This window comes from Ranitomeya imitator, chromosome 3 (genome assembly GCF_032444005.1).
Source record: "Ranitomeya imitator isolate aRanImi1 chromosome 3, aRanImi1.pri, whole genome shotgun sequence".
Classification (NCBI taxonomy): domain Eukaryota; kingdom Metazoa; phylum Chordata; class Amphibia; order Anura; family Dendrobatidae; genus Ranitomeya; species Ranitomeya imitator.
Genome location: NC_091284.1, coordinates 583,931,409 through 583,958,936, shown reverse-complemented (window position 1 = coordinate 583,958,936; position 27,528 = coordinate 583,931,409).

Sequence of the window (27,528 nt, the reverse complement as noted above, 5' to 3'; positions counted from 1 at the left end):
TGGTCAGAAAACCCCTCTGTCCAACGCCACTTCTGATGTGTGCACCCCTAACACTCCTGGTCTGCTGCCCCCTGGAGCTCGTGTGAGAACGATCACGGGCGCTGTGTGCTGGGAATGCCTGAAGCAAACGGTCAACAAGAGTTGATTGTTTGGTTGCTAATATTAGTTCTAAGTTCTCATGTGGCATAATATTTTGCAATTTGCCTTTATAGCGTGGATCAAGGAGGCAGGCCAACCAGTATTCGTCATCGTTCATCATTTTAGTAATGCGTGTGTCCCTTTTGAGGATACGTAAGGCATAATCCGCCATGTGGGCCAAAGTTCCAGTTGTCAAATCTGCGGTTGTGATTGGTTGAGGGGCAGTTTCAGGCAAATCTACGTCACTTGTGTCCCTCAAAAAACCAGAACCCGGCCTTGCCACGCAACCAATTTCCAGTGCCCCCGGGAAAGCTTCCTCATTAAAAATATTCTCATCCCCATCATCCTCCTCGTCCTCCACCTCCTCTTCGCCCGCTACCTTGTCCTGTACACTGCCCTGACCAGACAATGGCTGACTGTCATCAAGGCTTTCCTCTTCCTCTGGTGCAGACGCCTGATCCTTTATGTGCGTCAAACTTTGCATCAGCAGACACATTAGGGGGATGCTCATGCTTATTATGGCGTTGTCTGCACTAACCAGCCGTGTGCATTCCTCAAAACACTGAAGGACTTGACACATGTCTTGTTTCTTCGACCACTGCACACCTGACAACTCCATGTCTGCCATCCCACTGCCTGCCCGTGTATGTGTATCCTCCCACAAAAACATAACAGCCCGCCTCTGTTGGCACAGTCTCTGAAGCATGTGCAGTGTTGAGTTCCACCTTGTTGCAACGTCTATGATTAGGCGATGCTGGGGAAGGTTCAAAGACCGCTGATACGTCTGCATACGGCTGGAGTGTACAGGCAAACGTCGGATATGTGAGCAAAGTCCACGCACTTTGAGGAGCAGGTCGGAGAACCCAGGATAAGTTTTCAATAAGCACTGCACCACCAGGTTTAAGGTGTGAGCCAGGCAAGGAATGTGTTTCAGTTGGGAAAGGAGATGGCAGCCATGAAATTCCTTCCATTATCACTCACTACCTTGCCTGCCTCAAGTTCTACTGTGCCCAGCCACGACTGCGTTTCTTGTTGCAAGTACTCGGACAGAACTTCCGCGGTGTGTCTGTTGTCGCCCAAACACTTCATAGCCAATACAGCCTGCTGACGCTTGCCAGTAGCTGGCCCATAATGGGACAAGTGGTGTGCAACAGTGTCAGCTGCCGATGGAGTGGTTGGCCGACTGCGGTCTGTGGAAGAGCTGTCGCTTCTGCAGGAGGACGAGGAGGAGGAGGAGGGGGTGCGAACGCCTACAGCCAACTGTTTCCTAGACCGTGGGCTAGGCACAACTGTCCCGAAATTGATGTCCCCTGTGGACCCTGCATCCACCACATTCACCCAGTGTGCCGTGATGGACACGTAACGTCCCTGGCCATGCCTACTGGTCCATGCATCTGTTGTCAGGTGCACCTTTGTGCTCACAGATTGCCTGAGTGCATGGACGATGCGCTCTTTAACATGCTGGTGGAGGGCTGGGATGGCTTTTCTGGAAAAAAAATGTCGACTGGGTAGCTCGTAGCGTGGTACAGCGTAGTCCATCAGGGCTTTGAAAGCTTCGCTTTCAACTAACCGGTAGGGCATCATCTCTAACGAGATTAGTCTAGCTATGTGGGCGTTCAAACCCTGTGTACGCGGATGCGAGGGTAAGTACTTCCTTTTTCTAACCATAGTCTCATGTAGGGTGAGCTGGACTGGAAAGCTGGAGATCGTGGAACTAGCGGGGGTGCCGGTGGACATGGCAGACTGAGAGACGGTGGGAGATGGTATTGTTGCCGCCGGTGCCCTAGATGCAGTGTTTCCTACTACGAAACTGGTGATTCCCTGACCCTGACTGCTTTGGCCTGGCAAAGAAACCTGCACAGATACTGCAGGTGGTGCGGAAAATGGTGGCCCTACACTGCCGGAAGGGATGTTGCGTTGATGACTAGCTTCATTGGCCGAGGGTGCTACAACCTTAACCCCTTAATCCCATATGACGTACTATCCCGTCCAGGTGACCTGGGACTTAATTCCCATGGACGGGATAGTACGTCATATGCGATCGGCCGCGCTCACGGGGGGAGCGCGGCCGATCGCGGCCGGGTGTCAGCTGCCTATCGCAGCTGACATCCGGCACTATGTGCCAGGAGCGGTCACGGACCGCTCCCGGCACATTAACCCCCGGCACACCGCGATCAAAGATGATCGCGGTGTGCCGGCGGTGCAGGGAAGCATCGCGCAGGGAGGGGGCTCCCTGCGGGCTTCCCTGAGACGATCGGTACACGGTGATGTGCTCACCGTGTACCGAGCGTCTTCTCCCTGCAGTCCCCAGATCCAAAATGGCCGCCGGGCTGCATCCGGGTCCTGCAGGGAGCACTTCCGGGTCAGGATCAGGCTGCAGCTGCAGCTCTAATCCTGCCCGGCTGTATGTCAGATCACCGATCTGATAGAGTGCTGTGCACACTGTCAGATCGGTGATCTGTGATGTCCCCCCCTGGGACAAAGTGAAAAAGTAAAAAAAAAAATTTCCACACTTGTAAAAAAAAAAATAAAAAAAAAATTCCTAAATAAAGCAGAAAAAAAAAAATATTATTCCCATAAATACATTTCTTTACATAAAAAAAAAACAAAAAAACAATAAAAGTACACATATTTAGTATCGCCGCGTCCGTAACGACCCGACCTATAAAACTGGCCCACTAGTTAACCCCTTCAGTGAACACCGTAAGAAAAAAAAAAAAAAAACGAGCCAAAAAACAACGCTTTATTATCATAACGCTGAACAAAGAGTGGAATAACACGCGATCAAAAAGACGGATATAAATAACCATGTTACCTCTGAAAACGTCATCTTGTCCCGCAAAAAACGAGCCGCCATATAGCATCATAACCAAAAAAATAAAAAAGTTATAGTCCTCTGAATAAAGCGATGCCAAAATAATTATTTTTTCTATAAAATAGCTTTTATCGTATAAAAGCGCCAAAACATAAAAAAAATGATATAAATGAGGTGTCGCTGTAATCGTACTGACCCGAAGAATAAAACTGCTTCATCAATTTTACCAAACGCGGAACGGTATAAACGCCTCCCCCAAAAGAAATTCATGAATAGCTGGTTTTTGGTCATTCTGCCTCACAAAAAAATCGGAATAAAAAGCGATCAAAAACTGTCACGTGTCCGAAAATGTAACCGATAAAAACATCAACTCGTCCCGCAAAAAACAAGACCTCACATGACTCTGTGGACCAAAATATGGAAAAATTATAGGTCTCAAAATGTGGAGACGCAAAAACTTTTTTGCTATAAAAAGCGTCTTTTAGTGTGTGACGGCTGCCAATCATAAAAATCCGCTAAAAAACTCGCTATAAAAGTAAATCAAACCCCCCTTCATCACCCCCTTAGTTAGGCTAGGTTCACATTGCGTTAATGGGTTAACGCTAACGGACAGCGTTGCACGGCGAAAATGTCACAATTAACGCCGTGCAACGGGTCCGTTAGCACAACCATTGACAGCAATGTGATTTTCAGGTGTAGCGCATCGCTAGAGCGTGCCATTTTCGGCTCGCGCTAGCAAGGTGCCATTCTTTTGTGGCGCGCCTCAGACGCTGCTTGCAGCGTCCGCGGCGCGCCCGAGGTCCGATCCCCGATCTTCCAGAGCGGGGACGTTAACGCGACCACTAAACACGACACCTAAAAAGACATTGTGTTAGCGCAATCCGCTAGTGCTAAACGGATTTCCCTAACGCAATGTGAACCTAGCCTTAGGGAAAAATAATAAAATTAAAAAAAATGTATTTATTTCCATTTTCCGGTTAGGGTTAGGGTTAGGGTTAGGGCTAGGGTTGGGGCTAGGGTTAGGGTTTGGATTACATTTACGGTTGGGATTAGGGTTGGGATTAGAATTAGGGGTGTGTCTGGGTTAGGTGTGTGGTTAGGGTTACAGTTGGGATTAGGGTTAGTGGTGCGTTTGGATTAGGGTTTCATTTATAATTGGGGGGTTTCCACTGTTTAGACACATCAGGGGCTCTCCAAACGCGACATGGCGTCCGATCTCAATTCCAGCCAATTCTGCATTGAAAAAGTAAAACAGTGCTCCTTCACTTCCGAGCTCTCCCGTGCGCCCAAACAGGGGTTTACCCCAACATATGGGGTATCAGCGTACTCGAGACAAATTGGACAACAACTTTTTGGGTCCAAGTTCTCTTGTTATCCTTGGGAAAATAAAAATTTGGGGGGCTAAAAATCATTTTTGTGGGAAAAAAAAGGATTTTTATTTTCACGGCTCTGCGTTGTAAACTGTAGTGAAACACTTGGGGGTTCAAAGTTTTCACAACACATCTAGATAAGTTCCATGGGAGGTCTAGTTTCCAATATGGGGTCACTTGTGGGTGGTTTCTACTGTTTGGGTACATCAGGGGCTCTGCAAATGCAACGTGACGCCTGCAGACCAATCCATCTAAGTCTGCATTCCAAATGGCGCTCCTTCCCTTCCGAGCTCTGCCATGAGCCCAAACAGTGGTTCCCCCCCACATATGGGGTATCAGCGTACTCAGGACAAATTGAACAACAACTTTTGGGGTCCAATTTATTCTGTTACCCTTGTAAAAATACAAAGCTGGGGGCTAAAAAATCATTTTTGTGAAAAAAAAAAGAATTTTTATTTTCACGGGTCTGCGTTATAAACTGTAGTGAAACACTTAGGGGTTCAAAGTTCTCACAACACATCTAGATAAGTTCCATGGGAGGTCTAGTTTCTAATATGGGGTCACTTGTGGGGGGTTTGTACTGTTTGGGTACATCAGGGGCTCTGCAAATGCAACGTGACTCCTGCAGACCAATCCATCTAAGTCTGCATTCCAAATGGCGCTCCTTCCCTTCCGAGCTCTACCATGCGCCCAAACAGTGGTTCCCCCCCACATATGGGGTATCAGCGTACTCAGGACAAATTGGACAACAACTTTTGGGGTCCAATTTATTATGTTACCCTTGTGAAAATACAAAACTGGGGGCTAAAAAATTTTTGCGAAAAAAAAATAAATTTATTTTAACGGCTCTGCGTTATAAACTGTAGTGAAACACTTGGGGGTTCAAAGCTCTCAAAACACATCTAGATAAGTTCCTTAGAGGGTCTAGTTTCCAAAATGGTGTCACTTGTGGGGGTTTTTAATGTTTAGGCACATCAGGGGCTCTCCAAACCAACATGGCGTCCCATCTTAATTCCAGTCAATTTTGCATTGAAAAGTCAAATGGCGCTCCTTCCCTTCCGAGCTCTGCTATGCACCCAAAAAGTGGTTTACCCCCACATATGGGGTATCGTCGCACTCAGGACAAATTGCACAACAACCTTTGTGGTCTAATTTCTTCTCTTACCCTTGGGAAAATAAAAAATTGGGGGCGAAAAGATCATTTTTGTGAAAAAATAAGATTTTTTATTTTTACGGCTCTGCATTATAAACTTCTGTGAAGCACTTGTTGGGTCAAAGTGCTCACCACACATCTAGATAAGTTCCTTAAGGGGTCTACTTTTCAAAATGGTGTCACTTGTGAGGGGTTCCAATGTTTAGGCACATCAGGGGCTCTCCAAACGCAACATGGCGTCCCATCTCAATTCCAGTCAATTTTGCATTGAAAAGTCAAATGGCGCTCCTTTCCTTCCGAGCTCTGCCATGCGCCCAAACAGTGGTTTACCCCCACATATGGGGTATCGTCGCACTCAGGACAAATTGCACAACAACTTTTGTGGTCTAATTTCTTCTCTTACCCTTGGGAAAATAAAAAATTGGTGGCGAAAAGATTATTTTTGTGAAAAAATATGATTTTTTATTTTTACGGCTCTGCATTATAAACTTCTGTGAAGCACTTGTTGGGTCAAAGTGCTCACCACACCTCTAGATAAGTTCCTTAAGGGGTCTACTTTCCAAAATGGTGTCACTTGTGGGGATTTCAATGTTTAGGCACATCAGGGGCTCTCCAAACGCAACATGGCATCCCATCTCAATTCCAGTCAATTTTGCATTGAAAAGTAAAATGGCGCTCCTTCCCTTCCGAGCTCTGCCATACGCCCAAACAATGGTTTACACCCATATACGGGGTATCAGCGTACTCAGGACATATTGGCCAACAATTTTTGAGGTTCAATTTCTTCTCTTACTCTTGGGAAAATAAAAAATTGGGGGCGAAAAGATCATTTTTGTGAAAAAATATGATTTTTTATTTTTACGGCTCTGCATTATAAACTTCTGTGAAGCAATTGGTGGGTCAAAGTGGTCACCACACATCTAGATAAGTTCCTTAGGGTGTCTACTTTCCAAAATGGTGTCACTTGTGGGGGGTTTCAATGTTTAGGCACATCAGTGGCTCTCCAAACGCAACATGGTGTCCCATCTCAATTCCTGTCAATTTTGCATTGAAAAGTCAAATGGCGCTCCTTCCCTTCCGAGCTCTGCCATGCGCCCAAACAGTGGTTTACCCCCACATATGGGGTATCAGCGTACTCAGTACAGATTGTACAACAATGTTTGGCATCCATTTTATCCTGTTACCCTTGGTAAAATAAAACAAATTGGAGCTGAAATAAATTTTGTGTGAAAAAAAGTTAAATATTCATTTTTATTTAAACATTCCAAAAATTCCTGTGAAACCCCTGAAGGGTTAATAAACTTCTTGAATGTGGTTTTGAGCACCTTGAGGGGTGCAGTTTTTAGAATGGTGTCACACTTGGGTATTTTCTATCATATAGACCCCTCAAAATGACATCAAATGAGATGTGGTCCCTAAAAAAAAATGGTGTTGTAAAAATGAGAAATTGCTGGTCAACTTTGAACCCTTATAACTCCCTAACAAAAAAAAATTTTGGTTCCAAAATTGTGCTGATGTAAAGGAGACATGTGGGAAATGTTACTTATTAAGTATTTTGCGTGACATATCTCTGTGATTTAAGGGCATAAAAATTTAAAGTTGGAAAATTGCGAAATTTTCAAAATTTTCGCCAAATTTCCGTTTTTTTCACAAATAAACGCAAGTTATATCGAATAAATGTTACTACTAAAATGAAGTACAATATGTCACGAGAAAACAATGTCAGAATCGCCAAGATCCGTTGAAGCGTTCCAGAGTTATAACCTCATAAAGGGACAGTGGTCAGAATTGTAAAAATTGGCCCGGTCATTAACGTGCAAACCACCCTCGGGGCTTAAGGGGTTAAGGGACGTTTGGTAGTTAGTCCAAGCGTGCAAATGCATGGTGGTTAAATGTCTATGCATGCAACTTGTATTGAGACTTTTCAGATTCTGCCCTCTGCTTAAGGTAGTTGAACATTTTTGACAGATGACTTTGCACTGATCAATTGGATGTTGTTTAAAAAAATGCCAGACTGCACTCTTTCTAGCATCGGATACCTTTTCAGGCATTGCAGACTGAGCTTTAACCGGATGGCCACGCTGTCCTTCAACAGGTTTTGGCTTTGCCACGCGTTTTGGGCAAGATGTTGTCAGGTGCACCTTTGTACTCACAGATTGCCTGAGTGCATGGACGATGCGCTGTTTAACATGCTGGTGCAGGGCTGGGATGGCTTTTCTGGAAAAAAAGTGTCGACTGGGTAGCTCGTAGCGTGGTTCAGCGTACTCCATCAGGGCTTTGAAAGCTTCGCTTTCAACTAACCGGTAGGGCATCATCTCTAACGAGATTAGTCTAGCTATGTGGGCGTTAAAACCCTGTGTACGCGGATGCAAGGATAAGTACTTCCTTTTTCTAACCAGAGTCTCATGTAGGGTGAGCTGGACTGGAGAGCTGGAGATCGTGGAACTTGCGGGTGTGCCGGTGGACATGGCAGACTGAGAGACGGTTGGAGACGGTATTGTTTCCGCCGGTGCCCTAGATGCAATATTTCCTCCTACAAAACTGGTGATTCCCTGACCCTGACTGCTTTTGGCTGGCAAAGAAACCTGCACAGATACTGCCGGTGGTGCGGAAAATTGTGGCCTTACAGTGACGGAAGGGATGTTGCGTTGCTGACTAGCTTCATTGGCCGAGGGTGCTACAACCTTAAGGGACGTTTGGTAGTTAGTCCAGGCTTGAAAATGCATGGTGGTTAAATGTCTATGCATGCAACTTGTATTGAGACTTTTCAGATTCTGACCTCTGCTTAAGCTAGTTGAACATTTTTGACAGATGACTTTGCGCTGATCAATTGGATGTTGTGTAAAAAAATGCCAGACTGCACTCTTCCTAGCATCGGATCCCTTTTCAGGGATTGCAGACTGAGCTTTAACCGGATGGCCACGCTGTCCTCCAACAGGTTTTGGCTTTGACACGCGTTTTGGGCCAGATACGGGCCCGGCAGATGGAACCTGTTGCGATGTTGATGCCTGCTGCGGCCCCTCCTCCACCTCTGCTTCTGAACTACTGCCGCCTGCACCCTGTTCCCCCAATGGCTGCCAATCGGGGTCAACAACTGGGTCATCTATTACCTCCTCTTCTAGCTCATGTGCAACTTCGTCTGTGTCACCGTGTCGGTCAGTGGTATAGCGTTCGTGACGGGGCAACATAGTCTCATCAGGGTCTGATTGTGGATCAGTACCCTGAGAGGGCAATGTTGTGGTCTGAGTCAAAGGACCAGCATAGTAGTCTGGCTGTGGCTGTGCATCAGTGCACTTCATGTCAGAATCTACTTGTAATGGGCATGTCCTGTTAAGTGTTTCACTTTCTAAGCCAGGGACGGTATGCGTAAAGAGCTCCATGGAGTAACCCGTTGTGTCGCCTGCTGCATCCTTCTCTCTTGTTGTTTTTGCTGAAGAGGACAAGGAAGCGACTTGTCCCTGACCGTGAACATCCACAAGCGGCGCGCTGCTTTTACATTTACCAGTTTCAGAAGAGGAGGCAAAAGAGCTAGAGGCTGAGTAACATAGTAACATAGTAACATAGTTAGTAAGGCCGAAAAAAGACATTTGTCCATCCAGTTCAGCCTATATTCCATCATAATAAATATCCAGATCTACGTCCTTCTACAGAACCTAATAATTGTATGATACAATATTGTTCTGCTCCAGGAAGACATCCAGGCCTCTCTTGAACCCCTCGACTGAGTTCGCCATCACCACCTCCTCAGGCAAGCAATTCCAGATTCTCACTGCCCTAACAGTAAAGAATCCTCTTCTATGTTGGTGGAAAAACCTTCTCTTCTCCAGACGCAAAGAATGCCCCCTTGTGCCCGTCACCTTCCTTGGTATAAACAGATCCTCAGCGAGATATTTGTATTGTCCCCTTATATACTTATACATGGTTATTAGATCGCCCCTCAGTCGTCTTTTTTCTAGACTAAATAATCCTAATTTCGCTAATCTATCTGGGTATTGTAGTTCTCCCATCCCCTTTATTAATTTTGTTGCCCTCCTTTGTACTCTCTCTAGTTCCATTATATCCTTCCTGAGCACCGGTGCCCAAAACTGGACACAGTACTCCATGTGCGGTCTAACTAGGGATTTGCACAGAGGCAGTATAATGCTCTCATCATGTGTATCCAGACCTCTTTTAATGCACCCCATGATCCTGTTTGCCTTGGCAGCTGCTGCCTGGCACTGGCTGCTCCAGGTAAGTTTATCATTAACTAGGATCCCCAAGTCCTTCTCCCTGTCAGATTTACCCAGTGGTTTCCCGTTCAGTGTGTAATGGTGATATTGATTCCCTCTTCCCATGTGTATAACCTTACATTTATCATTGTTAAACCTCATCTGCCACCTTTCAGCCCAAGTTTCCAACTTATCCAGATCCATCTGTAGCAGAATACTATCTTCTCTTGTATTAACTGCTTTACATAGTTTTGTATCATCTGCAAATATCGATATTTTACTGTGTAAACCTTCTACCAGATCATTAATGAATATGTTGAAGAGAACAGGTCCCAATACTGACCCCTGCGGTACCCCACTGGTCACAGCGACCCAGTTAGAGACTATACCATTTATAACCACCCTCTGCTTTCTATCACTAAGCCAGTTACTAACCCATTTACACACATTTTCCCCCAGACCAAGCATTCTCATTTTGTGTACCAACCTCTTGTGCGGCACGGTATCAAACGCTTTGGAAAAATCGAGATATACCACGTCCAATGACTCACCGTGGTCCAGCCTATAGCTTACCTCTTCATAAAAACTGATTAGATTGGTTTGACAGGAGCGATTTCTCATAAACCCATGCTGATATGGAGTTAAACTGCATAGGTAAGTCTGCAAGGTAAGCCAAAACTTGCTGTTGCTGCTCCGGCTTTAAAAGCGGTTTTCCTACTCCCAGAAAAGAGAGCGTTCGAGGCCTTGTGTAGCCAGACGACGAACCTGGCTCCACAGCTCTCAGACTTAGGTGGAATATTTTTTTTCCCACGACCACCTGATGCTCCACTACCACTACCATCATTACCAGCTGACAATGAACGCCCACGGCCACGACCTCTTGCACCAGACTTCCTCATTGTTTTAAAAACTTAACCAAAGTAACTGTATTTGTTGCTGTCAAACAACTTACACGGTGACCTATAACTTCAGTATGATTTCAATATCCCTTTACAGGTTGGTGAGACCACAAGGAAAATCAGGCACAATGTTACACACTCTGTTTTCTGTGGCACCAAATCACAGAGATGCCACACACGCAGGACTGTCACTCAAGCACAAATGTCAATATTAATCTCCCACTGTTTTATTTATTTTTTTTTTTTTTAGGGAGACTTTATAAACAAAATGAAATAAAATAATTTTAAAAGGAAGAATTTAGAAACCAAATAAAATAAAATGATTTTTTCAGGGACAATTTAGAAACCAAATAAAAAAACAAAAAAAGGCTTTCTATGGCCCACTGAGTGAGAGATGGCACACACAGGAGTCAGGAGTGGCACACAAGCCCAGAGGCCAATATTTTTCTCCCACTGATTGATGTACTGATTTTTTCAGGTAGATTTTGGAACCCAAATCAAGCAAAAAAATAAATAGGCTTTCTATGGCCCACAATTTGAGAGAGAGAGAGATGGCACACCCAGGAGTCAAGACTGGCACACAAGCAGAAAGGGCAATATTAATCTCCCACCTATTTTTTTTTTTTTTCAGGGAGACTTTAGAAACAAAATAAAATAAAATGATTTTTTCAGGAAGAATTTAGAAACCAAATAAAATAAAATGATTTTTTTCAGGGACAATTTAGAAACCAAATAAAAAAACAAAAAAAGGCTTTCTATGGCCCACTGAGTGAGAGATGGCACACACAGGAGTCAGGAGTGGCACACAAGCCCTGAGGCCAATATTTTTCTCCCACTGATTGATGTAGTGATTTTTTCAGGTAGATTTTAGAACCCAAATCAAGCAAAAAAATAAATAGGCTTTCTATGGCCCACAATTTGAGAGAGAGAGGGAGATGGCACACCCATGAGTCAAGACTGGCACACAAGCAGAAAGGGCAATATTAATCTCCCACCTTTTTTTTTTTTTTTCAGGGAGACTTTAGAAACAAAATAAAATAAAATGATTTTTTCAGGAAGAATTTAGAAACCAAATAAAATAAAATGATTTTTTCAGGGACAATTTAGAAACCAAATAAAAAAACAAAAAAAGGCTTTCTATGCCCCACTGAGTGAGAGATGGCACACACAGGAGTCAGGAGTGGCACACAAGCCCTGAGGCCAATATTTTTCTCCCACTGATTGATGTAGTGATTTTTTCAGGTAGATTTTAGAACCCAAATCAAGCAAAAAAATGAATAGGCTTTCTATGGCCCACTGAGTGAGAGATGGCACACACAGGAGTCAGGAGTGGCACACAAGCCCTGAGGCCAATTTTTTCTCCAACTGATTGATGTAGTGATTTTTTCAGGTAGATTTTAGAACCCAAATCAAGCAAAAAAAAATAAATAGGCTTTCTATGGCCCACTGAGTGAGAGATGGCACACACAGGAGTCAGGAGTGGCACACAAGCCCTGAGGCCAATATTTTTCTCCCACTGATTGATGTAGTGATTTTTTCAGGTAGATTTTAGAACCCAAATCAAGCAAAAAAATAAATAGGCTTTCTATGGCCCACTGAGTTAGAGATGGCACACACAGGAGTCAGGAGTGGCACACAAGCCCTGAGGCCAATATTTTTCTCCCACTGATTGATGTAGTGATTTTTTCAGGTAGATTTTAGAACCCAAATCAAGCAAAAAAAATAAATAGGCTTTCTATGGCCCACTGAGTGAGAGATGGCACACACAGGAGTCAGGAGTGGCACACAAGCCCAGAGGCCAATATTTTTCTCCCACTGATTGATGTAGTGATTTTTTCAGGTAGATTTTAGAACCCAAATCAAGCAAAAAAATAAATAGGCTTTCTATGGCCCACTGAGTGAGAGATGGCACACACAGGAGTAAGGAGTGGCACACAAGCCCAGAGGCCAATATTTTTCTCCCACTGATTGATGTAGTGATTTTTTCAGGTAGATTTTAGAACCCAAATCAAGCAAAAAAATAAATAGGCTTTCTATGGCCCACTGAGTGAGAGATGGCACACACAGGAGTCAGGAGTGGCACACAAGCCCTGAGGCCAATATTTTTCTCCAACTGATTGATGTAGTGATTTTTTCAGGTAGATTTTAGAACCCAAATCAAGCAAAAAAAATAAATAGGCTTTCTATGGCCCACTGAGTGAGAGATGGCACACACAGGAGTCAGGAGTGGCACACAAGCCCTGAGGCCAATATTTTTCTCCCACTGATTGATGTAGTGATTTTTTCAGGTAGATTTTAGAACCCAAATCAAGCAAAAAAATAAATAGGCTTTCTATGGCCCACTGAGTTAGAGATGGCACACACAGGAGTCAGGAGTGGCACACAAGCCCTGAGGCCAATATTTTTCTCCCACTGATTGATGTAGTGATTTTTTCAGGTAGATTTTAGAACCCAAATCAAGCAAAAAAATAAATAGGCTTTCTATGGCCCACTGAGTTAGAGATGGCACACACAGGAGTCAGGAGTGGCACACAAGCCCTGAGGCCAATATTTTTCTCCCACTGATTGATGTAGTGATTTTTTCAGGTAGATTTTAGAACCCAAATCAAGCAAAAAAAATAAATAGGCTTTCTATGGCCCACTGAGTGAGAGATGGCACACACAGGAGTCAGGAGTGGCACACAAGCCCAGAGGCCAATATTTTTCTCCCACTGATTGATGTAGTGATTTTTTCAGGTAGATTTTAGAACCCAAATCAAGCAAAAAAATAAATAGGCTTTCTATGGCCCACTGAGTGAGAGATGGCACACACAGGAGTCAGGAGTGGCACAGAAGCCCTGAGGCCAATATTTTTCTCCCACTGATTGATGTAGTGATTTTTTCAGGTAGATATTAGAACCCAAATCAAGCAAAAAAATAAATAGGCTTTCTATGGCCCACTGAGTGAGAGATGGCACACACAGGAGTCAGGAGAGGCACACAAGCCCAGAGGCCAATATTTTTCTCCCACTGATTGATTTATTGATTTTTTTAGGTAGGATTTAGAACCCAAATCAAGCAAAAAAATAAATAGGCTTTCTATGGCCCACTGAGTGAGAGATGGCACACACAGGAGTCAGGAGTGGCACACAAGCCCAGCGGCCAATATTTTTCTCCCACTGATTGATGTAGTGATTTTTTCAGGTAGATTTTAGAACCCAAATCAAGCAAAAAAATAAATAGCCTTTCTATGGCCCACTGAGTGAGAGATGGCACACACAGGGATGGCACTCTAGCAGAAATGCCAATCTTAATCTCCCACAAAAAAAAACCAGGGACTGTCCTACAATTACTATCTCTCTGCAGTAATCTCAGCCAGGTATGGCAGGCAGCAATAAGGAGTGGACTGATGCACAAATTAAATAAAAAGTGTGGACAAACAAACAAGATAGCTGTGCAGAACGGAAGGAATAACAGGATTTGTGCTTTGAAAAAAGCAGTTGGTTTGCACAGCGGCGTACACACAGCAATGCAGCTATCAGGGAGCCTTCTAGGGCAGCCCAATGAGCTACAGCGCTGAGAAAAAAAAAAAATGTAGCTTCCACTGTCCCTGCACACCGAAGGGGGTGTTGGACAGTGGAAATCGCTACAGCACAAGCGGTTTGGTGGTTAATGGACCCTGCCTAACACTATCCCTGCTTCTGACGAAGCGGCAGCAACCTCTCCCTAAGCTCAGATCAGCAGCAGTAAGATGGCGGTCGGCGGGAACGCCCCTTTATAGCCCCTGTGACGCCGCAGACAGCAAGCCAATCACTGCAATGCCCTTCTCTAAGATGGTGGGGACCAGGACCTATGTCATCACGCTGCCCACACTCTGCGTTCACCTTCATTGGCTGAGAAATGGTGCTTTTCGCGTCATTGAAACGCGACTTTGGCGCGAAAGTCGCGTACCGCATGGCCGACCCCGCACAGGGGTCGGATCGGGTTTCATGAAACCCGACTTTGCCAAAAGTCTGCGACTTTTGAATATGAACGACCCGTTTCGCTCAACCCTAGTCACGACTGGATTGGTGAGTAAACTGGGACCAGGGGCACCTTTCATGACCCTAGCACTAGGGGGCGCCCTAACTCGCCCTGTTCCCTGGATGCCTCAGATGGCGAAGATGCTGGGGTCTCTACCCTTGCCCTGTCTCCTAACTGTATCCCTGCGTCTGACTCCTTCCCCACCCAGGGAAGAGAGGCGCTACTGTGTACCACAGTACACCAACCCGACAAACAGGGGGAACCAAGACAAGGGTAAAAGAAAACTCCACTCATACAAAATTTACTCTCACAAATAACAGACGTATTCACCAGGGTGTGAAGGAAGGGGAAAGAAAATAAGGCAGGTAAGGATGAGGAATTTCCAAGCATACAAACCAAACAACTGTTGCACAATAAACTCCTCCAGCTCTCCAAACACCAGCTCCTCACTACTCCAGGTCTATCAAGCAAGTGCTATCTCAGACAAGGATCTGGCCAGAAGGCCTAGCTTTTATAGAAGAAAGGAGTGGCTAACTGAGCACAGCTGAGAGCAGGGATTTCCATATGGCCTATTAACCCCTGTCCTGCTGAAAGAAAAGTAACACCTTTAATACGCTGGAGAAGTACTTATTCTCAGTGGTGAAGCAGGAGCCATCAGACGCTGCGGTCTTCTGATACTGCTCTGATGCGGTAACTCCGTAACACTAGGCACATGACAGTGGCGGGCAGAACGACCCGCATAGGAGATAATGGAAGATTAGGGACAGGCACAGGTTTGTGTCAGGAGGTGTCCCATCCCCCGCTTCCAATCATTGGGGCCTTCCTCTCCTTCTTCCATCTCATTGTACTTATATGCTGTGCCTTCTGCCGGACATACCCATGTTTGAGCGTGACATAAGTTTTAGGGCTGGTGAGGTGGATTCACTAAGCCGCAGGTCAAGGTGAACACATGAACGAAAGTAAGGTGATGGCACAGTGGGACCGGACTTGCCGCATGTAATTTGGAGCAATGAGAACCAGAACAACGGGTAAGTTGGACAGAATTGCAGCAGTGTAATATCAACAAGTCCAGAGGAGTGGTTGTTATGCTTACTGCAGACACAGGATAGGCATTGACTGCAAAGATGATGAGTCACATTTGATTAAAGAGAAAATACACTTGGATGCAGCAGCATTTATAGTGTGAACAATTTCAAAAGAGGAGTTTTTATGCTTATGAAAGAAGAGTTAATGAGCATGTCTGAGCCAGGAAGTAGATGCAGGTTTCGAAACTACAGGAGTTTGCAGAAAGAAAGCCACTAGGGAAAATTGAAGAGGCAACCTCAGAAGCAAATGGTAATGGAACACTAGCTTACTCAATACTCAGAAACACATGAGTGAGAGAATTGGCCTTAAATGTCATCGGTTGATGACATAACTGCAGATTTGCAACCTGTCAAATCGGGTATGGACCACATTAAAGGAAGACAACCATAGGAGAAGAGTGGAGGGACTGGCACTGAAGCCGAGACAGATGCTTAACACTAAGGAATGACTGTTCTTACATTTTGCATTTTGAAACTCTAATTTCCATGGTTTATCAAGTTTCTGTTGATATTTAGTCAGGTCTGCAAGATATTCTGTTCGATAAGTACAGAAAGACTATAATGATTATTAAAACAATGGTAATGTAGTAGCTTTTCTCCAATCTAGGGAGAAAAACTATATAGTATTGCCCATAGTGACAGGATAATAATGACTGGAAGAAAAGAACTTTGAGATTAAAAAATGATATAAATAATGCATAAGTTATAAAAGCTTGTGGGATGTGCATTTGTCTTATGTTAAAATATGCATGAGATGAAAAAACAATCGTGTTTATAATCCTTGAATTTATATTACATGAGCAGTCTTAGAATTATCGCAATTCTACACAGAAGTTTTTCTGCTTAATAATGAGGTCATATTTACATGTAACATAAATTGTGATTCTTCCCCACTTTATTTTTTGTGCAGAAACCATGTGTTTAACAGTTCACGTAAAGTAGATGTAATTTCATGAACGCTTAGTGCGCACAGTTCATTTAACCCCTTAACGACCGTCGATACGCCTTTTATTGGCGGTAGTTAAGCTTACTTAAACCACAGCGCCGTTAATTAAATTTACAGCGCTGTGGAAAAAGTGTATAGAGCCCCCCAGGATCTGGTTTATCTCCAGACAGCCGAGACCCCAGAGAACATGATTTGGGTTGGTTTTTACCGACCCTGGCGTTGCGATTGCCGTTATTACCTGTATAACGGTGACCGCAAATAAAATGTCCGATTTGCGATTTAATTTCTCTCTCCTCGGATGTGATCACACATCAGAGGAGAGAGAAATTGGGTTCTACGATCCCTCACCGATACTTACTAGAGTCCCTGGGTCCTCCTGCTTTCTCCCACAGCCACTGGTGTCTTCGTCCGGTAAGAAAAAGGCGGGCGCATGCTCAGTACACCCGCCAAGATCTGCCGGCCGGCACCCGGCAACAGTAGGAGATTTTTTCCTATTGGTTCATTTTGATCACTATGATAGACCCTATTTATCACCCCCTTAGATAGGAAAAAATTATGAAATAAAAAATATATATTTATTTCCATTTTTCCATTAAGGTTAGAGTTGGGCTAAAGTTAGGGTTGGGGATAAAGTTAGGGTTTGGGTTGGGGCTAAAGATAAGGTTCGGGCTAAAGTTAGGGTTGGTGCTAAAGTTAGGGTTAGGGTTGGGGCTAGAGTTGAAGTTAGGGTTTGGATTATGTTTATGGTTGGGATTAAGTTGTTAGCCTTGGGGGAAAAAAATGGGAGCTAAAATATAATTTATGTGGGAAATTGTTTTTATTTTTTATTTTCACGGCTCTACATTATAAACTTTAGTGAAACAATTGGGAGTTCAAAGTGCTCACAACACATCTAGATAAGTTCCTTGGGTGGTCTAGTTTCTAAAATGGGGTCATTTGTGGGGGTTTCCACTGTTTAGGCACATCAGGGGCTCTCCAAATGCGACATGGCATCCGATCTAAATTCCAGCCAATTCTACATTGAAAAAGTCAAACGGTGTTTCTTCCCTTCCGAGCTCTGCTGTGGGCCCAAACAGTGGTTTACCCCCATATATGGGGTATCGACATAGTCAGGACAAATTGCACAACAACGTTTTGGGTCTAATTTCTCCTGTTACCCTTGTGAAAAAAAGTTGGGGTTGGAAAGATCTTTTTTGTGGAATTTTTTATTTTATTTTCACGGTTCTACATTATAAACTGTAGTGAAACGCTTGGTAGGTTCAAAGTTCTCACAAAACATCTAGATAAGTTCATTGGTGGTCTAGTTTCCAAAACGGGGTCACTTGTGGAGGGTTTCTACTGTTTAGGCACATCAGGGGCTATGCAAACACAACATGATGCCCGCAGACCATTCCATCAAAGTCTGCATTACAAAACAGCACTCCTTCCCTTCCGAGTTCTGCCATGCGCCCAAACAGTGGTTCCCCCCCACATACAATACAGACCAAAAGTTTAAACACACCTTTTCATTTAAATATTTTTCTGTATTTTCATGACAATGAAAATTGTACATTCACACTGAAGGCATCAAAACTATGAATTAACACGTGTGGAATTATATACTTAATAAAAAAGTGTGAAACAACTGAAATTATGCCTTATATTCTAGGTTCTTCAAAGTAGCCATCTTTTGCTTTGATGACTGCTTTGCACACTCTTGGCATTCTCTTAATGAGCTTCAAGAGGTAGTCACCGGGAATGGTTTTCAATTCACAAGTGTGCCCTGTCAGGTTTAATAAGTGGGATTTCTTGCCTTATAAATGGGGTTGGGACCATCAGCTGTGTTGTGCAGAAGTCTGGTGGATACACAGCTGAAAGTCCTACTGAATAGACTGTTAGAATTTGTCCTCAGAAGTATGGGTTACTCTTGGTAGGACTATCAGTTGTGTATCCACCAGACTTCTGCACAACACAGCTGATAGTCCTACCGAATAGACTGTTAGAATTTGTATTATGGCAAGAAAAAAGCAGCTAAGTAAAGAAAAACGAGTGGCCATCATTACTTTAAGAAATGAAGGTCAGTCAGTCCGAAAAATTGTGCAAACTTTGAAAGTGTCCCTAAGTGCAGTGGCAAAAACCATCAAGCGCTACAAAAAAACTGGCTCACTTGAGGACCGCCCCAGAAAAGGAAGACCAAGAGTCACCTCTGCTTCTGAGGATAAGTTTACCCGATTCACCAGCCTCAGAAATCGCAGGTTAACAGCAGCTCAGATTAGAGACCAGGTCAATGCCACAGAGAGTTCTAGCAGCAGACACATCTCTACAACAACTGTTAAGAGGAGACTTTGTGCAGCAGGCCTTCATGGTAAAATAGCTGCTAGGAAACCACTGCTAAGGACAGGCAACAAGCAGAACAGACTTTTTTGGGCTAAAGAACACAAGGAATGGACATTAGACCAGTGGAAATCTGTGCTTTGGTCTGATGAGTCCAAATTTGAGATCTTTAGTTCCAACCACCATGTTTTTGTGTGACGCCGAAAAGGTGAACTTCTTGAATGTGGTTTTGACACCTTGAGGGGTTCAGTTTTCAGAATGGTGTCACTTTTGGGTATTTTCTGTCATGTACACCCCTCAAAGTGACTTCACATGTGATATGGTCCCATAAAAAAAAATGATGTTGTAAAAATGAGAAATCGCTGGTCAACTTTTAACCCTTATAACGTCCTAACAAAAAAAAATTGTTTCTAAAATTATGCTGATGTAAAATAGACATGTGGGAAATGTTATTTATCAACACTTTTCTGTGACATAGCTCTGATTTAAGGGCATAAAAATTCAAACTTTGAAAATTGCAAAATTGTAAAAATTTTCACCATATTTCCGCTTTTCATAAATCAACACAAGTCATATCGAAGAAATTTTACCACTAACATGAAGTGCAATATGTCATGAAAAAACAATCTCAGAATCAGCAGGATCCGTTAAAGTGTTCCAGAGTTATAACCTCATAAATTGACAGTGGTCAGAATTGTAAAAATTGGCTTGGTCATTAAGCTGCAAATTGGCTCAGTCACTAAGGAATTAAAGACACTGTTCAACTGTGTGTTTTTGGTGCGCTTTTCCCTTTAGGCTTCAATGGGGAGCTTGAAAAATTGCTTGGAAAAAATGCTATTGAGATTTTAAGTGCAGATACCACATGCAAAAAAATTCAGCTAAAATGCAATAATCAAAGCAGATTGATTTTGTGTATTTTAATGCAGTCCTTTGAAGAAAAAAATCAGTGGAAGAGAAGCAACATTTTTGCATATGGGAATACAGTCTTATGGGTTTGACATTTTAAAGCTATAACTTTGGAGTAAGTGAAGAATAAATAAGGGAACAATAGGGAGCAAACCCTAATGATGACATTGGATTAGATATTTTCTATTCCTCAAATCACTGATTATGCTTTGCTTAACCCCTTAATCCCATATGATGTACAATCCCGTCGAGGTGACCTGGGACTTAATTCCCAGGGACGGGATAGTACGTCATAGGCGATCGGCCGCGCTCACGGGGGGAGCGCGGCCAAACGCCGCCGGGTGTCAGCTGATTATTACAGCTGACATCCGGCACTATGTGCCAGGAGTGTTCACGGACCGCTCCCAGCACATTAACCCCCGCAACACTGCGATCAAATATGATCGCAACTGTCCAGCGGCATAGGGAAACATCGCTTCCCTGAAGCAATCACATTGCGTTGTTCCGAGCGTCTCCTCCCTGCAGGCCCCAGATGCAAAATGGCCGCGGTGCTCCTTCCTGGTCCTGCAGGGAGGTGGCTTGCAAGTGCCCACTAAGAGCAGACGCCGACAAGCCTCCTGCACTGCCTGTCAGATCGCTGATCTGACACAGTGCTTTTCAAAGTGTCAGATCAGCGATCTGACACTATAGCATGATGTCCCACCCTGGGACAAAGTAAAAAAGTTAAAAAAATATATATTTACATGTGTAAAAAAAAATAAAATCCTAAATAAAGAAAAAAATATATTGTTCCAATAAATTCATTTCTTTATCTAAAAAACAAAAACAATAAAGTACACATATTTAGTATTGCCACATCCGCAACGGCCCGACCTGGATTATCTCAATGAGAATAACTGTTTAACTCCATACCAGCATGTGTTTATGAAAAATCGCTCCTGTCAAACCAATCTAATCAGTTTTTATGAAGAGGTAAGCTATAGGCTGGACCACGGTGAGTCATTGGACGTGGTATATCTTGATTTTTCCAAAGCGTTTGATACCGTGCCACACAAGAGGTTGGTACACAAAATGAGAATGCTTGGTCTGGGGGAAAATGTGTGTAAATGGGTTAGTAACTGGCTTAGTGATAGAAAGCAGAGGGTGGTTATAAATGGTATAGTCTCTAACTGGGTCGCTGTGACCAGTGGGGTACCGCAGGGGTCGGTATTGGGACTAGGGTTGAGCGAAACGGGTCGTTCATTTTCAAAAGTCATCGACTTTTGGCAAAGTCGGGTTTCATGAAACCCGATCCGACCCCTGTGCGGGGTCGGCCATGCGGTACGCGACTTTCGCGCCAAAGTCGCGTTTCAATGACGCGAAAAGCGCCATTTCTCAGCCAATGAAGGTAAACGCAGAGTGTGGGCAGCGTGATGACATAGGTCCTGGTCCCCACCATCTTAGAGAAGGGCATTGCAGTGATTGGCTTGCTGTCTGCGGCGTCACAGGGGCTATAAAGGGGCGTTCCCGCCGACCGCCATCTTACTGCTGCTGATCTGAGCTTAGGGAGAGGTTGCTGCCGCTTCGTCAGAAGCAGGGATAGCGTTAGGCAGGGTCCATTAACCACCAAACCGCTTGTGCTGTAGCGATTTGCACTGTCCAACACCACCTTCGGTGTGCAGGGATAGTGGAAGCTACATTTTTTTTTTTTCTCAACGCTGTAGCTCATTGGGCTGCCCTAGAAGGCTCCCTGATAGCTGCATTGCTGTGTGTACGCCGCTGTGCAAACCAACTGCTTTTTTCAAAGCACAAATCCTCTTGTTCCTTCCTTTCTGCACAGCTATCTTGTTTGTTTGTCCACACTTTTTATTTATTCTGTGCATCAGTCCACTCCTTATTGCTGCCTGCCATACCTGGCTGAGATTACTGCAGGGAGATAGTAATTGAAGGACAGTTCCTTTTTTTTTTTTTTTTTTTTGTGGGAGATTAAGATTGGCATTTCTGCTAGAGTGCCATCCCTGTCTGTGCCATCTCTCACTCAGTGGGCCATAGAAAGCCTATTTATTTTTTTGCTTGATTTGGGTTCTAAAATCTACCTGAAAAAATCACTACATCAATCAGTGGGAGAAAAATATTGGCCTCAGGGCTTGTGTGCCACTCCTGACTCCTGTGTGCATCATCACTCACTCAGTGGGCCATAGAAAGCCTTTTTTTTTTGCTTTATTTGGGTTCTAAATTCTACCCGACAAAAATCAATAAATCAATCAGTGGGAGATTAATATTGGCCTTTGGGCTTGTGTGGCAGTCCTAAGCGTGCCATCTCTCTCACAAATAGTGGGCCATAGAAAGCCTATTTATTTTTTTTTTTTTGGTTTTATAAATTCTCCCTGAAAAAAAAAGGGAGATTAATATTGGCCTTTGGGCTTGTGTGCCAGTCCTAAGCGTGCCATCTCTCTCTCTCAGATAGTGGGCCATAGAAAGCCTATTTATTATTTTTTTTATTGGGTTTATAAATTTTCCCTGAAAAAAAAAAAAAAAGTGGGAGATTAATGTTGGCCTCTGGGCTTGTGTGCCAGTCCTGAACGTGCCATCTCTCTCACAAATAGTGGGCCACAGAAAGCCTATTTATTTTATTTTTTTTGGTTTTATAAATTCTCCCTGAAAAAAAAAGGGAGATTAATATTGGCCTTTGGGCTTGTGTGCCAGTCCTAAGCGTGCCATCTCTCTCTCTCAGATAGAGGGCCATAGAAAGCCTATTTATTATTTTTTATATTGGGTTTATAAATTTTCCCTGAAAAAAAAAAAAAAAAAAAAGTGGGAGATTAATATTGGCCTCTGGGCTTGTGTGCCAGTCCTGGGCGTGCCATCTCTCTCACAAATAGTGGGCCATAGAAAGCCTATTTATTTATTTTTTTTTGTTTTATAAATTCTCCCTGAAAAAAAAAGGGAGATTAATATTGGCCTTTGGGCTTGTGTGCCAGTCCTAAGCGTGCCATCTCTCTATCTCAGATAGTGAGCCATAGAAAGCCTATTTATTTTTTTGGTTGATTTGGGTTCTAAATTCTACCTGAAAAAATCAATAAATCAATCAGTGGGAGATAAATATTGGCCTCTGGGCTTGTGTGCCACTCCTGACTCCTGTGTGCGTCATCTCTCACTCAGTGGGCCATAAAAAGACTATTTTTTGTTTTCTTTGTTTTCTAAATTCTCCCTGAAAAAAATCATTTTATTTTATTTGGTTTCTAAATTCTTCCTGAAAAAAATCATTTTTTTTTATTATTTTTTTTTTTCCAAAGTCTCCCTGAAAAAAAAAAAAAAATCAAATCAGTGGGAGATTAATATTGCCCTTTCTGCTTGTGTGCCAGTCTTGACTCCTGGGTGTGCCATCTCTCTCTCTCTCTCCAATTGTGGGCCATAGAAAGCCTATTATTTTTTTTAGCTTGATTTGGGTTCCAAAATCTACCTGAAAAATCACTACATCAATCATTGGGAGAAAAATATTGGCCTCAGGGCTTGTGTGCCACTCCTGACTCCTGTGTGCGTCATCTCTCACTCAGTGGGCCATAGAAAGACTATTTTTTGTTTTATTTGTTTTCTAAATTCTCCCTGAAAAAATCATTTTATTTTATTTGGTTTCTAAATTCTTCCTGAAAAAATCATTTTATTTTATTTTATTTTTTTTTTCCAAAGTCTCCCTGAAAAAAAAAAAAAATCAAATCAGTGGGAGATTAATATTGCCCTTTCTGCTTGTGTGCCAGTCTTGACTCCTGGGTGTGCCATCTCTCTCTCTCTCTCCAATTGTGGGCCATAGAAAGCCTATTATTTTTTTAGTTTGATTTGGGTTCCAAAATCTACCTGAAAAAATCACTACATCAATCATTGGGAGAAAAATATTGGCCTCTGGGCTTGTGTGCCACTCCTGACTCCTGTGTGCGTCATCTCTCACTCAGTGGGCCATAGAAAAACTATTTTTTGTTTTATTTGTTTTCTAAATTCTCCCTGAAAAAATCATTTTATTTTATTTGGTTTCTAAATTCTTCCTGAAAAAATCATTTTATTCTATTTTTTTTTCTAAAGTCTCCCTGAAAAAAAAAAAAAATCAGTGGGAGATTAATATTGCCCTTTCTGCTTGTGTACCAGTCTTGACTCCTGGGTGTGCCATCTCTCTCTCTCTCCAATTGTGGGCCATAGAAAGCCTATTATTTTTTTTAGCTTGATTTCGGTTCCAAAATCTACCTGAAAAAATCACTACATCAATCATTGGGAGAAAAATATTGGCCTCTGGGCTTGTGTGCCACTCCTGACTCCTGTGTGCGTCATCTCTCACTCAGTGGGCCATAGAAAGACTATTTTTTGTTTTATTTGTTTTCTAAATTCTCCCTGAAAAAATCATTTTATTTTATTTGGTTTCTAAATTCTTCCTGAAAAAATCATTTTATTTTATTTTTTTTTTTCTCCAAAGTCTCCCTGAAAAAAAAAAAAAAATCAGTGGGAGATTAATATTGCCCTTTCTGCTTGTGTGCCAGTCTTGACTCCTGGGTGTGCCATCTCTCTCTCTCTCTCTCCAATTGTGGGCCATAGAAAGCCTATTATTTTTTTTGTTTGATTTGGGTTCCAAAATCTACCTGAAAAAATCACTACATCAATTATTGGGAGAAAAATATTGGCCTCTGGGCTTGTGTGCCACTCCTGACTCCTGTGTGTGGCATCTCTCAGTGGGGCATAGAAAGCCTTTTTTTTTTTTTTTTGGTTTCTAAATTGTCATTGGAAAAATCATTTTATGTTATTTGGTTTCTAAATTCTTCCTGAAAAAATCATTTTATTTTATTTTGTTTCTAAAGTCTCCCTGAAAAAAAAAAAAAAAAAAAAACAGTGGGAGATTAATATTTACATTTGTGCTTCAGTGACAGTCCTGCGTGTGTGGCATCTCTCTCATTTGGTGCCACCAAAAACAGAGTGTGTAACATTGTGCCTGATTTTCGTTGTGGTCTCACCCACCTGTAAAGGGGTAGCTAAATCATACTGAAGTTATAGCTCACCGTGTAAGTTGTGTGACAGCAACAAATACCGTTAGTTTGGTTACGTTTTTAAAACAATGAGGAAGTCTGGTGGAAGAGGTCGTGGCCGGGGGCGTTCATTGTCAGCTGGTAATGAGGGTAGTGGTAGTGGTGGAGCATCAGGTGGTCGTGGGAAAAAAAATATTGCACCTAAGTCTGGAGCTGTGGAGCCAGGTTCGTCGTCTGGCTACACAAGGCCTCGAACGCTCCCATTTCTTGGAGTAGGAAAACCGCTTTTAAAGCCGGAGCAGCAAGAGCAAGTTTTGGCTTATCTTGCTGACTCAGCCTCTAGCTCTTTTGCCTCCTCTCGTGAAACTGGTAAATGTAAAAGCAGCACGTCGTTAGTGGATGTTCACGGTCAGGGACAAGTCGCTTCCTTGTCCTCTTCAGCAAAAACAACAACAGAGAAGAATGCAGCAGGCGACACAACGGGTTACTCCATGGAGCTCTTCACACATACCGACCCTGGCTTAGAAAGTGAAGCAGTTAATAGTCCATGCCCATTACAAGTTGAATCTGACATGGAGTGCACTGATGCACAGCCACAGCCAAACTACTATGCTGGTCCTTTGACTCAGACCACAACATTGCCCTCGCAGGGTAGTGATCAAGAATCAGACCCTGATGAGACTATGTTGCCCCGTCACGAACGCTATACCACCGACCGACACGGTGACACAGACGAAGTTGCACACGAGCTACAAGAAGAGGTAATAGATGACCCAGTTGTTGACCCCGATTGGCAGCCATTGGGGGAACAGGGTGCAGGCGGCAGCAGTTCTGAAGCGGAGGAGGAGGGGCCACAGCAGGCATCAACATCGCAACAGGTTCCATCTGCCGGGCCCGTATCTTGCCCAAAACGCGTGGCAAAGCCAAAACCTGTTGAAGGACAGCGTGGCCATCCGGTTAAAGCTCAGTCTGCAATGCCTGAAAAGGTATCCGATGCTAGAAAGAGTGCAGTCTGGCATTTTTTTAAACAACATCCAATTGATCAGCGCAAAGTCATCTGTCAAAAATGTTCAACTACCTTAAGCAGAGGGCAGAATCTGAAAAGTCTCAATACAAGTTGCATGCATAGACATTTAACCACCATGCATTTGCACGCTTGGACTAACTACCAAACGTCCCTTAAGGTTGTAGCACCCTCGGCCAATGAAGCTAGTCATCAACGCAACATCCCTTCCGGCAGTGTAGGGCCACCATTTTCCGCACCACCTGCAGTATCTGTGCAGGTTTCTTTGCCAGGCCAAAGCAGTCAGGGTCAGGGAATCACCAGTTTCGTAGTAGGAAACACTGCATCTAGGGCACCGGCGGCAACAATACCATCTCCCACCGTCTCTCAGTCTGCCATGTCCACCGGCACCCCCGCTAGTTCCACGATCTCCAGCTTTCCAGTCCAGCTCACCCTACATGAGACTATGGTTAGAAAAAGGAAGTACTTACCCTCGCATCCGCGTACACAGGGTTTGAACGCCCACATAGCTAGACTAATCTCGTTAGAGATGATGCCCTACCGGTTAGTTGAAAGCGAAGCTTTCAAAGCCCTGATGGACTACGCTGCACCACGCTACGAGCTACCCAGTCGACATTTTTTTTCCAGAAAAGCCATCCCAGCCCTCCACCAGCATGTTAAAGAGCGCATCGTCCATGCACTCAGGCAATCTGTGAGCACAAAGGTGCACCTGACAACAGATGCATGGACCAGTAGGCATGGCCAGGGACGTTACGTGTCCATCACGGCACACTGGGTGAATGTTGTGGATGCAGGGTCCACAGGGGACAGCAATTTTGGGACAGTTCTGCCTAGCCCACGGTCTAGGAAACAGTTGGCTGTAGCCGTTCGCACCCCCTCCTCCTCGTCCTCCTGCAGAAGCGAGAGCTCGTCCACAGACCGCAGTGGCACAACCACTCCATCCGCAGCTGCCACTGTTGCACACCAGGTCTCCCATTATGGGGCAGCTACTGGCAAACGTCAGCAGGCTGTATTGGCTATGAAGTGTTTGGGCGACAACAGACACACTGCGGAAGTTCTGTCCGAGTTCTTGCAGAAAGAAACGCAGTCGTGGCTGGGCACTGTAGATCTTGAGGCAGGCAAGGTAGTGAGTGATAACGGAAGGAATTTCATGGCTGCCATCTCCCTTTCCCAACTGAAACACATTCCTTGCCTGGCTCACACCTTAAACCTGGTGGTGCAGTGGTTCCTGAAAAGTTATCCGGGGTTATCCGACCTGCTCCTCAAAGTGCGTGGACTTTGCTCACATATCCGCCGTTCGCCCGTACACTCCAGCCGTATGCAGACCTATCAGCGTTCTTTGAACCTTCCCCAGCATCGCCTAATCATAGACGTTGCAACAAGGTGGAACTCAACACTGCACATGCTTCAGAGACTGTGTGAACAGAGGCGGGCTGTTATGTTTTTGTGGGAGGATACACATACACGGGCAGGCAGTAGGATGGCAGACATGGAGTTGTCAGGTGTGCAGTGGTCAAAGATTCAAGACATGTGTCAAGTCCTTCAGTGTTTTGAGGAATGCACACGGCTGGTTAGTGCAGACAACGCCATAATAAGCATGAGCATCCCCCTAATACGTCTGCTGATGCAAAGTTTGACGCACAAAAAGGATCAGGCGTCTGCAGCTGAGGAAGAGGAAAGCCTT